Source organism: Prunus avium, chromosome 5 (assembly GCF_965620075.1).
Source record: "Prunus avium chromosome 5, drPruAviu1.hap1.1, whole genome shotgun sequence".
Lineage (NCBI taxonomy): Eukaryota > Viridiplantae > Streptophyta > Magnoliopsida > Rosales > Rosaceae > Prunus > Prunus avium.
This window is the reverse complement of record NC_142288.1, coordinates 19,486,277-19,503,631: the sequence shown is the minus strand read 5'-3', so window position 1 is coordinate 19,503,631 and position 17,355 is coordinate 19,486,277.

The following is a 17,355-nucleotide window of genomic DNA, read 5'->3' as shown; positions in this document are numbered from 1 at the left end:
GCATGGTTCTGTGTTTGCTAGGTAACGGACTCCAGATTTATCCAATGGGGCTGAATTTTGGATATGTTATAGTACACACCAATTGGAGAAACTTTCATGAAGAATGTGGCCTCATCCGAGCTATGAAGGTTGCTGAAACAAAGCTTGCAATATGACCTACGGAACTGGACTGGCAGGGGGCTGTAGCCATAATGAATTTGTCTTTAAGCTCTTCATCAATTCATCCAAATTAGGCCTTAACATGCTTGAATTGCATGAATTATGTTCTTCAAAGCCATCATTGTTACCTAAAGCTCAATTAACTGAAAGATAAACACAAAAAGGATTAAAAGCACAAGTTTAACTCAAAAACATAACCAAATCATAAGCTAGAAGGGTAAGAAATAATATACAATTATGAACCGATCAGTATGCAATAACTCGATTGTGGTTCTTCCTCAATGCTATATGTGCAAAAACGGTAGATGTTTCCAAGCTAGATAAGTTGGAAGAAGATGTAGTAGTTACTTTGTGTTTGCTTGAGAAGTACTTTCCCCCTTCATTCTTTGATATCATGGTTCATCTAATAATACATCTTGTCAGAGAAGTTCGTCTATGTGGGCCAGTATATTTTAGATGGATGTATCCGTTTGAAAGATATATGAAAGTGCGAAAGGGGTATGTTCAGAATCGTACTCGTCCCGAAGGTTGCATTGCTGAGCAGTATATAGCTGAAGAAACTATAGAGTTTTGTACCGAGAATTTATCTGATGTTAGTACAGTTGGAGTGCCTTCAGGCCAGAAGATGGGAGTTTCAAAGCTATTATCAGGTTGCACAGTGAGCTTAGTTGATCTGGACTTGTAGAACCAGACACATCTATATTCCTTGGAGAATACAGAGGAAGTCCTACCTTATATCGAGTATGTATGAGTTTAATTTTTCATATGAAGCCATTTTAAATATTATCATTCCTTATGTTTATCTTATATACAAGGGACTGTAATGCTTGATTTTTTCATGTCAATTGTAGGGAACATATGATCCACATCAAGACCACTTATCCAAAATTTAGAAAGAAAACAAAGTGGCTACAAGATAAGCACAATAGCACTTTCATTCAATGGCTACGCTTTAAGGAATATATGTTATTGAATGACATATTGAACTTTTAATTTTCTTTATTTCTATATGTTAGATTGAATTAAGATATATTATTAATTTGCAGGTTCAAAGTGAACTTAATGGAGAAGAGAATAATGGCGTATCAGAAAATTTGAGGTGGCTAGCAGCTGGTCCAAGCATGGCAATGCCATCATATGGGAGCTATCTTATTAATGGTGTTAAATTTAACACCAAGGCACAAGATGATGTGCGAACTGTCCAAAATAGTGGAGTTTATTTACTTGCACATACTATGCAAGTTGCTATTGCCAAGGATAAAAACCTTATTGTCTCCAATATGAGTTTATATGGGGTTATTCAAGAAATTTGGGACCTTGACTACCAAAAGTTTAGAATCCCAATCTTGAGGTGTGATTGGATGGATAACACTTCGGGCCTTGTAGTCGACGTACTTGGATTTAACCTTGTAGATCTGAGTAAAATTGGACATATGAATGACCAATTTGTTATGGCTTCTCAAGTCAAACAAGTATTTTACGTTGACGACCCAATGCATCATGGTTGGTCGGTAGTGTTGTCAATGCCTAATACAGAATATAATGATGTTATTGGTGATGATGTGCTAGGTGATATTAGAATTGAGTGTGAGCCATTTACTAGAGGGATACCAAATGTTGACACATTTGATGACCTAGTGGGTGAGTTTGGGAGTGAGAATATTAGAGATGGGTGTGAAGATATATGGATTGATTGATTGTTGTAATGTATCACATTAGTTATGTAGTTAATTGCATGACATTAATTAATAGCTCTGTTTATCATTTTAATTCTGATCACATATTCATTATGCAGGTTTTGGGCACAAAAATAAAAAATTTAAAATACTGGCTTAAAGGTCGGAAATACCACAGTCCAGTTAAAAAACTGGAAAAACAGACGTCTAAAATAAAACCAACGTCGTATTTTTACAAACGTCGTGGAAAAAAAATATGCAAAAGACCGTAAAGAAATAAAAACCGCCATCTGGAAAGGAAAACACGTCGGTTTATTAAAATAAATCATATCGGGTGTAATAAACATCAACGACGGCCTACAAAACAACGCACAACGTATATTTCAATATAATCCACGACCTTTATTTTATATAAACCGACGTTCAAATTATAATCCACGTCGTTTCTTTTCCTGTCCACGACTTCAATATTATTTTTAATGTTAGCCATTTAAAAAATGGTGTCATGGATAGTATTTTTTACGGCGATAATAAGTAAATTGTGTCATTTTAAAAAATTCAGACGTCTAAAAGCGACGTCTAACACTGTCGAAGAGACTTCTTTATAAAATTTACACGACGAATATCGTAAGAGATGGACGTGGAATATGTTTAACAAGGCGTTTTTCTCTCTAGTCTGACGTGGATAATCATATAATCGACGTGTTTTTACTTGTATGTCGTGGTTAATACATTTTACGTCGGTTCTTGTGTGATTAATGACATGTAATATGATTTAAACGGCTGTTCTTTTGTATATCCGTCATTTTTAAAAAGTTATACGTCGGTTTGTTTATTTAGTTAACGTAGTATACAAGGGCGGAACCAGAAATTTTTTAATGGGTGGGCTAGCTAAAGTTATTAGCTTAAAATGTAATGATAAATTTTTTTTGTACTTACATTTTCTATAGTTTTTCTAGAAATAAAAGTATACATTAAATCATATAAATCACATAATTGTAAACACAAAGAAAAAAATTGAAATTAGAGCCATATTATTCGCGAAAGGGTGAATTTCGTTTAGAAAAATGCTTCTCTTTTGGAGACAAATTAATAGAAATTTTTTAAAATTGATGTTGGGATAAACTTTGACACCAAATACAAATGTGGAAGATCTCTTACTATGCATATTGGTGCTGAAATTGTATATTTATTTATTTATTTTCAGTTAAAATATAGACTATATGTATATTTAATTTGTTTTTTTCCCAAACTGTCCCTGGGCTACAGCCAAGGGCAGCCCTTGGTTCCGCCAGTGGTAGTATATGTAAACCACGACGGTTTCTAGTTTATACAAATCTTTATTCCTCCAATTTGTGATGTGGATAATGCATTTTATGTCGGTTCTTGTGTGATTAATGACATGTAATATGATTTAAACGGCTGTTCTTTTGTATATACGTCGTTTTTTAAAAGTTATACGTCGGTTTGTTTATTTAGTTAACGTAGTATATGTAAACCACGACAGTTTCTAGTTTATACAAATCTTTATTCCTCCAATTTGCGACGTGAATAATACATTTTACGTCGGTTCTTGTGTGATTAATGACATGTAATATGATTTAAACGGCTGTTCTTTTGTATATACGTCATTTTTTAAAAGTTATACGTCGGTTTGTTTATTTAGTTAACGTAGTATATGTAAACCACGACAGTTTCTAGTTTATACAAATCTAAAATCGGGAGTTTCACTAAAACACCCAAAATGGGGGCTGAAATTATAAAAAAACCCAACACCCAAAACACTTTATAAACACACCCAAAACCCATCATTACACACACTCAAAACCCATTTATAAACACACCCAAAAAATATACAATTGTTGACTTTGTGGTTGATTTTGGGCGTGTTTCTATGTTTAAATAGTGTGTGGGTTTTTTTATAAATACATGTCTAGGATTGGGTTTATTTATAATAATCTAAAATCTTTATTCCTCCAATTTACGACGTGGATAATAATTTGTACGGCGGTTCCTTTGTGAAGATTGACATTTAATATTCTTGAAATGTCAGTTCTTTTGTGTTTACGTCGTCTTTCTATAGTTACACGTTGGTTTGTTTATTTATTCAACATAGTATCAGTTAACCACGACGGTTTGTAAGTATTTCTTCAATTAGGGATGTGAATAATTATCTCTACGTCTGTTCCTGTGTGATTATTGACATGTAATCTGCTTTAAAAGGTCGCTATATTGTGTATACGTCGTTGTTTATAATTTAGACGACGGTTTTTTTTATTTATTTAACGTAGTATACGTTAACCACGATGGTTTCTAGGTTATACAAGTCGTATTCCTTCAATTAGGGACGTGGATAATTAGTTTTACGGCGGTTTGTGTTTTGTTCTTGACATATAATATTCTTTAGACGTCTAATTTTTAATAAAACTGTCGTCTAATATTGTACAAGGTGTACAATATAAATATAGGGTTTAGACGTCGGTTGGTTATATTTTCTGACATTGAAGGATTTAACGACGTCGGTTATTATCTGTCGTTGTTTTATAGATCAAAAGATGGCGGTCGATTTCACGACGGTTTGAAAATCTTCTAGATGACGGTGTATTCCCGTCGTCTATTTCGATTTTTGTAGTAGTGGTGTCTTCCTCAACTTGAGCCACCTTCCTTGTTAGATAACCTCTTTTTCCCTAGCCTGACACATGAAGCAACATCATCTTCGACCAAGGGCTATGATAAGTGCATTATTTCCTATATTTTTATACCTCGTTTATTTGGTTTTTGTAGGGAAAGTTAATTAAAAAGAGCATTATTACCTTACTTTCCTTATTTTCAGCTATTCTGCACTATTGGAAGGATTTTGACAGAAAATCGACTTTTCGAATGAATTTTAGAGCAAGGCCAATAAGAGAAGAAAGCTAAGACATTGAAGATGATTGTGTCAAACTTTCATAATTTTCTACTAAGCCAAATGCTCCAGACTTGCAAGTCAAGACAGCCTAAGTTGAAATCCCGTCAGAACTGCACTGCTGTGGAAGAATGAAGATTTGAAGACCTTTCCGATTTTTCCTAGTGGCGTGTAATATATGCTTGGAAAGCTTAGAGATAAAGCTACGTTTCTGATATTTTTCCAGAATTTTCTAGGAAATGGAACTACCCCAAAACGTGCGTGCAAGTTGGCTGACGTGTTTCCAAGTCAAAGAAGGATTCTTTCCTAATTGGTTTCCTTAATTGTTTGGGATTTTTGTTTTGCTTTAGCAGAGTTTTTCCAGACCTTTTAAGAGTAGGGTTTAGTTGTTTTACACTATATAAGGTCACCATAAGCCCCCTCTATGATGATCTCTTCAGACCGTCATCTTTTCCACCATATCTTCCCATATACAACTTTCATACACCCAGAGAAATATCAGAGAGAGCCAAGAATTTGCTGCTGCATGCACTACTTGAGGAGCTTTCGAAGGTGTTCCTGTGGAGATTCCGAAGATCAAGTCCATTGGCCAAATCGGTTTTATGACAACAATTCTCTTGTTTATCTTTTCTTTTGTCATGAATTAATTTTCCTTGCTAGGGCTATGATCGGTGCATATTTATATATTATTTTGTACCCTTCTAGCTTATGATTTGGTTATGTTTTTGAGTTAAACTTGTGCTTTTGATCCTTTTTGTGTTTATGTTTCAGTTCATTGAGCTTTAGGTAACAATGATGACTTTGGATAGGAGATGATGCAATCCATGCATGTTAAGGCCTTATTTGGATGAATGGAAGAAGAGCTTAAAGACAAACTCATTTTGGCTACAACTCCTTGCCAGCCCAGTTTCGTAGGTCAACTTCTTGGCCTTGGATGAGCATGCTATGGGGCTCGAATGAGGTGATGATCTTCATGAAACTTGTTCCAATGGGTGTCTAGTACAACATATCCAAATTTCAACCCAATTGAACATATGTGGAGTGCTTAGCCCGTCCAACACTCAACCTTGCTCAGGAGGATTTGCAGCTGCCAGCTTTTTGCCATGTGCCTCACCCCAATTATAACTGACTTTGTACCTAACATAATGAGTGAAGTAGGGAGGCATTCCAGCTATGAAATTCTAAAGGAGCAAGTTGGTACATGATGGAGCTATTAAAGAGAAAGCATGTGCATGCATGTGAAGCAAAAAGAAAGAAAAGAAATGAAATGAAGTCAATTCCAGTCCCTGTTTCGGCAGCCAAAAATTGAACACCTTTGATAATCCCATGTGAAGAAAGCTTGGAGTGCAGCAAAAGAAGTATGGGATGAAATTGATTCCAACCACACTAACATAGACATGATGAAGTGTGAGTTAGGGGTTGTATTAAAGAAGGAATGGTGGTGTTGAATTTCATCATGATGTTCCTCCCTCTTAGCCCTATAAATAGAGAAGTCTTCAAGCTTCATAAATCACACCCCAAGGGGGGAGCTCTCAAACACTTCTCTAGAGCTCCCTTCCCTTCTCTCCCTCAAATTCTCTTAGTTTCTCTTTCAAGTTTTCAATTGTTGTAATGAAATATTTGTTACTAAATTTTCCTTCAAGTTTTCTTAGTTCCACTTTACTTTTATTTGTAATGTACATTCTTTCTTAAGTATTCAAGTTTAATTAGTTTCCAAGTTTCAATTATGGTTTTTGTTCTTATTCATTATGCTTATAAGTTAATATGCTAGTTTGAATGATTGATCACCATTTAGGCTTGCATGTTAGCTATCTTGGTTTGAATTAAGAGTAGACACCATGCTTTAATTCGAATTGAACTATGAATAGGAAGAGTATGTATGGACATTCGACAACAGGGATTAGATACATGCTTGGTTGTTTAAATTGTTCTTCTATGCTTAATGGGTTCCTAATGCTTGATTTTAGGTTAGACAACAAATGATCAAATTAGGGAATTAGGAACACAAGGTTATGACCAAACACCATGGCTTAATCATACTTTAGCTAGAATCAATCCGTTAATCTAATTGAACTTGGGAACTTATTTGCTTGAGTTATTTCTTTTCTTTCTTGTTTTATTTATTTTCTTTTTCATTTCTATTTGTGTAGGGGAAACAAATTGGATCATTCAATCACCAATCCTCGTGGGATCGACCTCGCACTTACATATGCTATACTACCAAACGGCTCGTGCACTTGCGAGTATCACAAGTTGAGGATGCAGCTGAATCCATTTTGGTGCAGTTGAATCGACGCAACAGGCTACGATGTAGCCTAATCATGAATACTTAATTTTTATAGCCAATTAACCCTAATTACTATCCATGTTGACAGTTGGTTATATTAATTTTTGATTATTATCTCATGTTGAGTATTTGTTACTGTTCTTAATGATTTAAATATCTAGCTAATATTTTATTGATAATCCAAGCAGAGACCAAGAGGAGATGTTTGGTGTTTGCTTCTTGTAACAAATATAATGACTTGAATGAGTGCCCGAGAGGGACTAACATGACTCATGCAGTTTTCTTGTAGGTTCTCATACAACTTAGTGGGTTCTTGGTTTTCTAAATCTGTTGCTCGAGAGAGAATGGGTTGTTAATTAAGAATACTTTTGGTTGAGCCCGAGAGGGGATATCAAATGAATTAGAAGAAACCAACTGACATGGATAGTAACTAGGGTTAATTGGCAATTAGAATTAAGTGGAATTGGTTATGGTGAAATCGGATGCTCTAGTGTCTCATCCACTTGATTTTCCATCATTAATTAAATTGCTATTTTTCATAATTGTTTTAATTTACTTAAATCAATCAATCCTCTTAAATCAATTGTTCAAATAAACTTTTGAATTAATCATAATTGGTAGTTAATAGGAAATTACAGTCTTCGTGGGAACGACACTCTACTTATTTCTATATTACTTGTGCGAATTGTGCGCTTGCAATAATTTCACAACATTCTATAGTTCTTTCCACTCAACCGTATGGTGAATAGGGCAGCAAAAGTATCATTATGAATTGTAACAATTGGTTGCACCATGTCAAGATTTTTGCGGGTTTCTAAAGCACTGGAAGCATTGGATTTTGCGACTGCGGTAGGGTTGTCTGGGGTATCTTCAAAAGCCATAGAGGAAAGAGAACAAGTTTGGATGGGTTGGTGTTGTAGGAGTCTTTTGCCGCACTAAGTTTGTGACGACATGGGTTTAGGCGCTGTTTTACGACAGGTAGGTTTTTTTTTTTTTGTTGGTATTTGGCGATAGAGGATGTGAATGGGTAGGGTTTGTATTTTTTTTTTGGGAGATCGGGATTAACCTTACTCTGATACCAACTCAAATTAAACATAGGATTGAATAATTGTGATTGATATTATATTTCTCCAAGAGGAGGATATATATATATATATAAGTACAAGTTGACTTTTCCTACAAGGAAAAGTAACTAGCTCATTACAAGGAATCCTAATAAGGTAATTATTCTAATTAGATAACGTGAATTACACCAGGAAATCAGGGATCATGGGATCCCTGAATTATGGCTCACGCCAACAAAATGTCCCGCATTATTGGAAAGTTAGAAAACCTTTTAAGGACTTATAAGAAGTTGGACTACTTCCACCCATTGCAAATAGGTTTTGGGGTGGAACCTCAACTTTCTTCGTGGTATCAGAGCGGGATTGCCCACGTATGAAAGCCCAATGGCCACACGTGCTCCACATAACCCAACATGTTAAGCTTGAAAATTCAGTGATATGATGCACGGGATAAGTTGGATTGATTAATATTTCCATGTATAAATATTGAACATGTGCCTCGTATTGAGATAAGTTGGATTGTTATTCCAATGATTTTTTTTAAATTGGCTCATTCTAATAGGGCTTTTCTCAAATTATGATTATAAAATAGGTTTTTGGGTCTTCGTTGTAATTTTTTTAGTTATATATATATATATATATATAAATAACTTCTAAATCTTCCTAGAACGGAAATTTAACATAATGGATCACATTTGAAGGAAGTTGAGGCTTTACTACTCCAAAACCAATTAGCAATGAGGAAGTAGCACAACTCCTTATAGGCCCTTTTAAGGCTCATATCAACCACAGTTCAATCATTCCCAACAAAAAGTTGGATTTAAAGATTATATGATTCGGAAAATCCGGAATGACGAGTCTCAATTGTGGGTGGAGGGCTTTACACAAGTAGAGTTCAGAAAGGAAGGAGAACGATTTGGATACAGTGGCTTTATGTGTAATCAATATTGATAACTCTCTCTCTCTCTCTTCACTTTTCGATGTTGACCCAACAAAATTCCAATAAAAACATACTTAAATAGTTAAATATCTAATCAAAATCCAGAAAATGTCGTCAATTTTAAATAAGAAACTAGGCCTTTATCACACCTTCAATCAACATGTTAGCAACCAATCAATTTATCAAAATCCCTAATTGAAAATTCATACAAGCAAGAACACCAAAATCAATTTCAAATCCTATTTGATAATTCAACAAAACAAAATCAATTGCAACTCATAAACTGATAAGCCCGAATTGCAAATCCCTAATTGATAAATCTTAATTGTAAATCTCTAATTCATAATTCATAAACCCTAAATAATCCCCAAAATTTCAACATTAAAAATTGAAAGAAGAAAAAATGAGAGAGGGAATATCTGTAGTTAGTCTAGTCGTGCGGTCAGCCTAGTGGGAGTCTAATATTTCAAGTGTGGTGTGGGGGGTTAGTTTTTTTTTTGTTGGTCAGCGTAGTGGGATTAGTTAATACGATTTTATTTGAGTGGCCTAGGCTAGGGTATTAATTTAGTCTATAAAAAAAACAAGTTCCCTAGGCTATAGCCTAGGTTAGCATGTTCATGGGATCGTCCCTGGAGGAGGAGATCATTTCTCATCCTCCACTCTCATCATTTCCTCTATTTTCCTCTTTTACTCCCTTCTCCTTTCCTTATCTCCTCTCATCATTTTTGTTCTTCCTTTCTTTCTCCTTTTGTGAGAGGTTTCTCTCTCCTCTGTGAGACATATATCTATCTCCCTTGTGAGAGTCTTGGAGCCAAAATTGACAAACCTTTCATCCTATCCATGTTTTTGTCTCTTCCCTTGCTACTGCTGAGTCCTCCCTCCTCTTTGTCCTCCATCACACAATGGGTGATGTGGCTACTAGGTTTTGAGAGTTGAGGATCCTTGTGTTATACTAATGGGCCCAATATGAGTCCACTACCCGTTCAAATCACATGCACAAATATTGTCTCACCCTTAACCACCTAGGAGAGAGAAGGCCCAATGGTGGTGTGGGGTTTTATCATAAAAGTCCTCGGTGCAATTGGGAGTGGACCACCTACATTTAAACTATAAATTATTGTTGTATTCTCTAATGTGGGACTTACACATCATTGTTTGTATCGAGCCACCTACACCAACACTTGTGGATCTATTGTTTGACCAAATGAATATGTTGGGGTTTTGCCCCCATTCTCACCGGTCAGTTCTTTCGGGCGTCTTCACAACCCATGTTCTTCTAGTTGCAATGGTGACGAACTTGGCGGCGGCGACAAAATGATTAGGGTTATGGCTGCTATTTTAAACCTTCTTTTGAGAGAAAAATGGTATTTTATTAAACCGAATCAAAACATTACATAGAGAAACTAGCATGTTAACGACGGCCTCGTTAAAACCTTCTTGAAGAAAACCACCTGGAAACCCTTGTGTTGGAAATAGTATCACCCGTGCTATTGACAAAACATAAGAGTTAAACAACTAAGAAAAACAATCAACTAACTTGGGACCAATCCTCCATAATGCCATCAATAAGCCAGGGAGGCCCGTCATCCAACCAAGAGCAAGGTTCCTCCGCATGAAGTCTAAAATGAGCAATATGATGCGCCATTACATTTGCAGAACGGGGGACAAAACGAACACATGAAGACATAGCATCAAGCAAGCGCTGAACCTTTGTCACCAACACTCCCTCAGGTGTAAAGCACTCCTCTTCCTTCTAAACAATTGTACCTCAGCTAGCAAGTCAAATTCGACTACTAGAGGTAGGAATGAGGCATCCAAGGCAAAAGAGAGCCCAAGTTGAGAGCATATAATTCAATTGCAAGCATAGACAATAGGCTGGGGGCTCGCATGGCTAGTGCGCCACCCATGGTTCCGTGAGAGTCACGCACTATCACTCCAACTCCCCGAAAGTCCTTCCTTCATATCCAACACACCATCAACATTAAGTTTAAAATAACCATCATGTGGAGGATGCCAACGTCGATTACAAGCTGACAACGAAATTTTCCTATGATGTAGTAACTCAGTTTGGTGATATTATACATCATAGTTCTTCGCACATAAGAGAATACACTCTGGGACTAGGCGGTTGGGCTATGGCTCGGAGTCACTGACCTAGAGCCGGCCAATTCTATTAAACCGAGGCCGGTAGGGGGATTCACTCTCGGACTTGTATTTTGTGTATGTATGACACGATAAATAATGTTGTGTGCAAAAGTTGCATATTTTGGTTGCCATATGTGCTTGGTTTTATGGATGTTTGAGATTTTTTTATTTATTTGTTTGTTCTTGTCATTATGGATAGTTGAGATTGGAGGCTCTTTGCATGTAAGCAATATCCTAGATAACATGTGGGTGATGGGGGCATAGCATCCATCCTGCGTTTCAATCCCCTAAACCTCCGAAGGGGTTACGTAGCCCGACTTTAGCAATATCCTGCATGCGAGGTTTAGTCGACGGGGTGTAACTAGTAAATGTAACTGGTTTAGTCGACGGGATTTTCAAGGTACGTGTGTTGTCACGTGTCCAAATTTTGGGGCATGACAATCTATAATCTATTAATTGAATTCTTAAGTAATTATAAACTAGTTACAACCTATATTGGATTAGATTAGGGTTCATGATCCCAATACCATGGAGAGGGAGGGCAAGGGGCATACCAAATATAAGTACTATATATATTGTCACTACTACATAAAACACTTTGCACGACGAATTAAGTTTGTTGTGCAAAGTACAATTTCGTCGCGCAAATTGCGCGACGAAATTTTGGTCGCGCAAAGATCGTCAAGAAAGGGTTTGCGCGACGAAAAATATTCTTTGTCAAGCAAAGACACTTTGCGCGACGAATGATAAGACTTTACGCGACGAATACTAACGTCGCTCAAAGCTACTTTGTGCGACGAATTCAAACTACTTTGCGCGACGAATACTAACCACTTTGCGCAACGTATATTAACTACTTTGCGCGACGAATATTATCTACTTTGCGTGACGAATAATATCTACTTTGCGCGACGAAGCTTAACTACTTTGCACGACGAAAGTTAACGTCGCGCAAACATACTTTGCGCGACGAAATATTCAATTTTTTTTTTAATTTTTAATTTTTAAAATTTTTAAAATTAAAATAAACTAGTTTAATAGTTTGGGCGACGAAAAATTTTGTCGCGTAAGGTTTTTGACATTTTGTTTTATTATTTCTCTTATATCAATTTCATTATAATAATTTTTTTCAAATTTTTACTTTTTAAATTTAATTTAATTGTATGATTTTATTTTTTTTAATTATTTTAATTTAAATTGACATATTCAAAATAAAATTACATATGAAAAATAGTGGTCAGATTATCCAATATATATAATATTCAAAATGTACACATAAATTAACAAAGTACAATAATAAAATCTGCAAGCCTATTGTGGTGGTAGTGGCGGAGGATTCCCAATAATAAAATCCACTTTTCAACGGTTATAAACGAAAAATCATGATTTAACGGTTATTTCAACTCTGATTTTGATGATTTTTTACAGCTACACTCCTTGACCCTATATGAATACAATGAACCAATTCGATCGTCAATTTAAAATATTTACACTAGTGGATACCACAAAATCTTATGTTATATTTAACAAAAGTATAAATAAACTCTTAATTGTTAGTGAATATATTATTTTGATGGCATATGTATTCTATGAAACTAGTTTCAACGATCCAACCGTCAAATTTGTTTGTTTATACTTCGAGATCGTATACCCCAAAAATCAGAAAAAATAAACATTCAGAGATCACATAATGGGACAAAACTTTTCGATGGTTATAAACAAAAATCACGATTTAACGGTTATTTTAACTCCGATTTTGATGATTTTTTACAGCTACACTCCTTGACCCTACATGAATACAATGACTCAATTTGATCTTCAATTTAAAACATTTACACTAGTTGATACCACAAAATCTTATGTTGTATTTAATGAAAGTATAAATAAACTCTTAATTGTTAGTGAATATATTGTTTTGATGGCATACGCATTCTACGAAACTAGTTTCAACGATCCAACCGTCAAAATTTTTTGTTTATACTTCGAGATCATATACGCCAAAAATCGGAAAAAATAAACATTCAGAGATCAAGTAATAGGACAAAACTTTTCGACGGTTAGAAACGAAAAATCACGATTTAACGGTTATTTCAATTTCGATTTTGATGATTTTTTACAGCTACACTCCTTGATCCTATATGAATACACAATGAACCAATTCGATCGTCAATTTAAAATATATATTTTGTAACAAAAACCCAATCCGAACTACAATAATAAATTTTTCTAACAAAATAATTTAAAATTTTTTTTTTTTGTAAAGACTTTGCGAGACGAAGATTATTATTTCGTTGCGCAAAGTCATCCAAAAAATTTTAAAAATAATTTTTAATTTTATTTATTTTTGTAAACACTTTGCGAGACGAAGATTATTATTTCGTTGCGCAAAGTCATCCAAAAAATTTTAAAAATAATTTTTAATTTTATTTATTTTTGTAAACACTTTGCGAGATGAAGATTATTATTTCGTCGCGCAAAGTCATCCAAAAAATTTTAAAAATAATTTTTAATTTTATTTATTTTTGTAAACACTTTGTGAGACGAAGATTATTATTTCGTCGCGCAAAGTCATCCAAAATGTTTTAAAAATAATTTTTATTTTATTTATTTTTGAAAAGACTTTACGAGACGAACCACACTTCGTCGCGCAAGACTTTGTGCACTGAATTTAAGTGTTTCGTCGCGCAAAGTTACTTTTTGCGACGATGCTTGGTCGTCGCGCAAAGTTTTGTCGCGCAAAGTGACTTTGTGTGACGATTTGTGTTTCGTTGCGCAAAATTTAGTCGCGTAAGACTTTGTGCGACGAAGTTTAATTTTTGTCGCGCAAAGTCATTTTGTGCGACGAATTGTGTTTTGTTGCGCAAAGTTTGGTTGCGCAAGGGGTTTTTTTTACTAGTGAGTGTAGCGCAAGCATTTAAAAGTTATTTACCTGTAATCTTACCCATTAGAATTATCTTACAACCTAAAATATAACACATTACATTATTTTTATAGATATATTTTTTTAAAACTATTTTTGTTACGCGTATGTAAAAAAAATCTGACATTCATCTTATTTTCGCAGGAAGATGTGCTCTCCCCAAAATTCACTCACCCATATAAACAATACAGACTATGGAGACATTGACTACCAAATATCATAAACACCAATGAAGGAATCCTTCAGTATCTCAACAAAAAAAATATATGCAAGATACAACCAAAAAAAAAACACAAAAAACAAATTGAAAAAAAAAAAAACCAAAACACACAAATCGACAAATAAAACAAAACAAAAAAACCGTCACAAAACATAAGCACACAAATACAAAGATAGTCACACGATAATCACCCACTACACCAAAATCGAAACCCTCGAAGCACCAATATGAACACATCAATCAAGGGAAAACACAAGCCAAAGCCAAAGCCAAAGGAGCCAGTAACCAGAGAATGGAAGAAGGTGGTCATGCATCAAAGCTAGAGTCAGAGCTAGAGCTCAACACACTTTTCGCTATAGTAGAGTAGTTTAGAGGCTAGGAACGGGTGTGGGCCACCATGGGAGCACAAATGGGTGGATGTAAAAGAGATACCAATCCAAGCCCCGACTTCGAATCTCTGGAACTAACTCTAACATTCTTGCACCAAAGTTGCACCTGATAATTTTCCCAGCATCTACGTAGATGGCCTCAATATTCGGATGGAAACCTATCACAGCTTTTCCCCCCTCATCTACAGGCATGAAAGGATCTTCAGAATTGGAAGAATCCATCTGGGAGAAGGGAACTTGATCGACCACCAAACGCCATTTCAAATTATCATCGCCTGCATCCAACTCCCAGACACTCAAATGATTACCAATCACAAACTCGCTCACCCGCAAATGCCCTCGACATGCACCAAGAACCAGATGCATTGTAAGGGGATTTATCCGCCAGTCAAACGACATATCAAGAGGTACCAGACTGAACCGACATTTGTCAACAATAATATGATTGCCATCAGTACTGATATTACTGATACCTTGGAAGGTGTTAATAAGCGTTAATATATATTCGGAATAAGGTACTGCATACCTTGCGGAAGATTCCAAGTGAAAAACCGCTTGCAATTACTAGCCCACCGTGATGCTTCCACGTCACGAACACGCCAACAAGATTCTACACGTTCTTCGTCTCCAAGGTCGTTGGATTGGCTATGAAAGTTACTCCATTGATTCCACGTACCCAAGACCAAGGCTCTTGGTGAATTGCCTAAAGGAGAGTGTTTAGGGAGATATGAGGTTTCTCTCTTTGTGGGTGTAAAACTCACTACAACTCTTTGATATGCACTCACACTTCTTGTCTCACACACACCAACTTAGAGAGTATGCACTAATGCTTCTCATCATCTTCTTCACTTGCACACACTCCATCTATTTATAGGAGTTGTTTTAGCTCATCTCAAGAGAGCATAAAACATGCACTAGTGCTTAAGTTGGTAGTGCACTAAAACAAGGTTTAGTGCCTTAAAACAAGGATTAGTGTAGTGCCATAAAACAAGGCTAAGTGCCTTAATTTGTGTAGTGCCATAAAACAAGGATTAGTGCACAATCATTGTTTTATTACATCTCCCACTCACCCACATAGGGTGTGATGACCTTGTTTTATTACATCTCCCACTCACCCACATAGGGTGTGATAACCTCACAATCATCTTAAACCTCTTGTATACACTCTTCTTCTCATACAGGAAATGGGTCGTGCGACCTTGCGAGAAAAACTTATAGCTACAAGAGCACATTTTATTAAGTCATCACCAAACTAATAAAAGTGCATCATTTGAAATCATCTCGTACATACCCCAGACTTATTCAGACTACACCGGTATCAGCACTCTTAACCCCTCATAAAAGCAGTGCTTCACCCCAAACATGTTTTGTACTCATGACACGTCAACAACAAATATGACATAGACGCTGGCCAGCTATGAGTCACAAAAACATGGTGTATTGTCGAACAGCCTTCCTTAAGCGCTTATATCAATCCAACTAGACTTAACTGCTTTCTTAGACATGCCCCTTGAGACCTTATAATTGATCCTAGGAAAACAAGCTAAAGTAGCAACATCAAGCATCCTCTTCATGAAATAGGCTAAAGTCAACTAAGGGTACATTTTTAGGATCTTAATTAATGATCCAAGTGGCTCACATAGTGATGAAGCAGGGATTCATTCATCGCTCCCACTGTCGATCGCAACTAGCACATACAGTATAAAATGTATGCTATGACGTATTCTCATAAAATGAGCATGTCACTTGTCCAAGAATTGGACATACGTCATACGAATCTTAGTCTAGACATTACACAAATGTCTAACTTGAGTTCTAGTCTCAGTCACCCTCCTGGCGCCTGTCTGGAATCTCACATTCGGCTCAATACAGGCTTCATAGATTTTATGGCAATTTTCTATGATCGACCTCTTTCATTTTTCAAGATCTCATCTTAGCTCCAACTAAGGCGACATTTAGAGAAGTGTTTTATCTTACTGCCTACTTGGGCGCAGATATACATATTCGTCATAATATGTTGTCTAAGCATTTTAGAACATAACACAAATGTCTCATCTTGCTCGCTATCTCAGCGCCAAGGTGAATCTCCCATGTGAGTGGGCTGACTCAAGCCTGGTGACAAATCTTTGTGCAAAAACCATATCAATCATTCTAGAACAAGTACCATGGAAAAAACGATTAACATTGCATTAATAATAAAGTCAATTACAAAATAGGTATATTAAAACCTTCGTAGTCCCATACTCCTAATATGAGAAAGGAACACATCTCTAGCAATGGGTTTAGTGAGAGGATCAGCAACCATATTGCCACTTGAGATATGCTTTAATATAACCTCTCCTTGTGCTACCCTCTGTCTGATATAGTGATATCTGACATCTATGTGTTTGGATTTTCCATGGTATTTCAGATCCTTTACATATGCCAAAGCAGATGTACTATCTGAGTAAACAAGTACTGCCTCACAGGTTTTGGCTGTATAGTTTAGTCGTTGCAAGAATCTTCTTAACCAAACAGCTTCCTGAACTGCTGCTGAGCAAGCAACATATTCCGACTCCATTGTGGATAGGGCTATGCAAGACTGTTTCTTGCTACACCAAGAGATAGCTCCACCTCCAAGTATAAAAGCATAACCAGAGGTGGATTTACG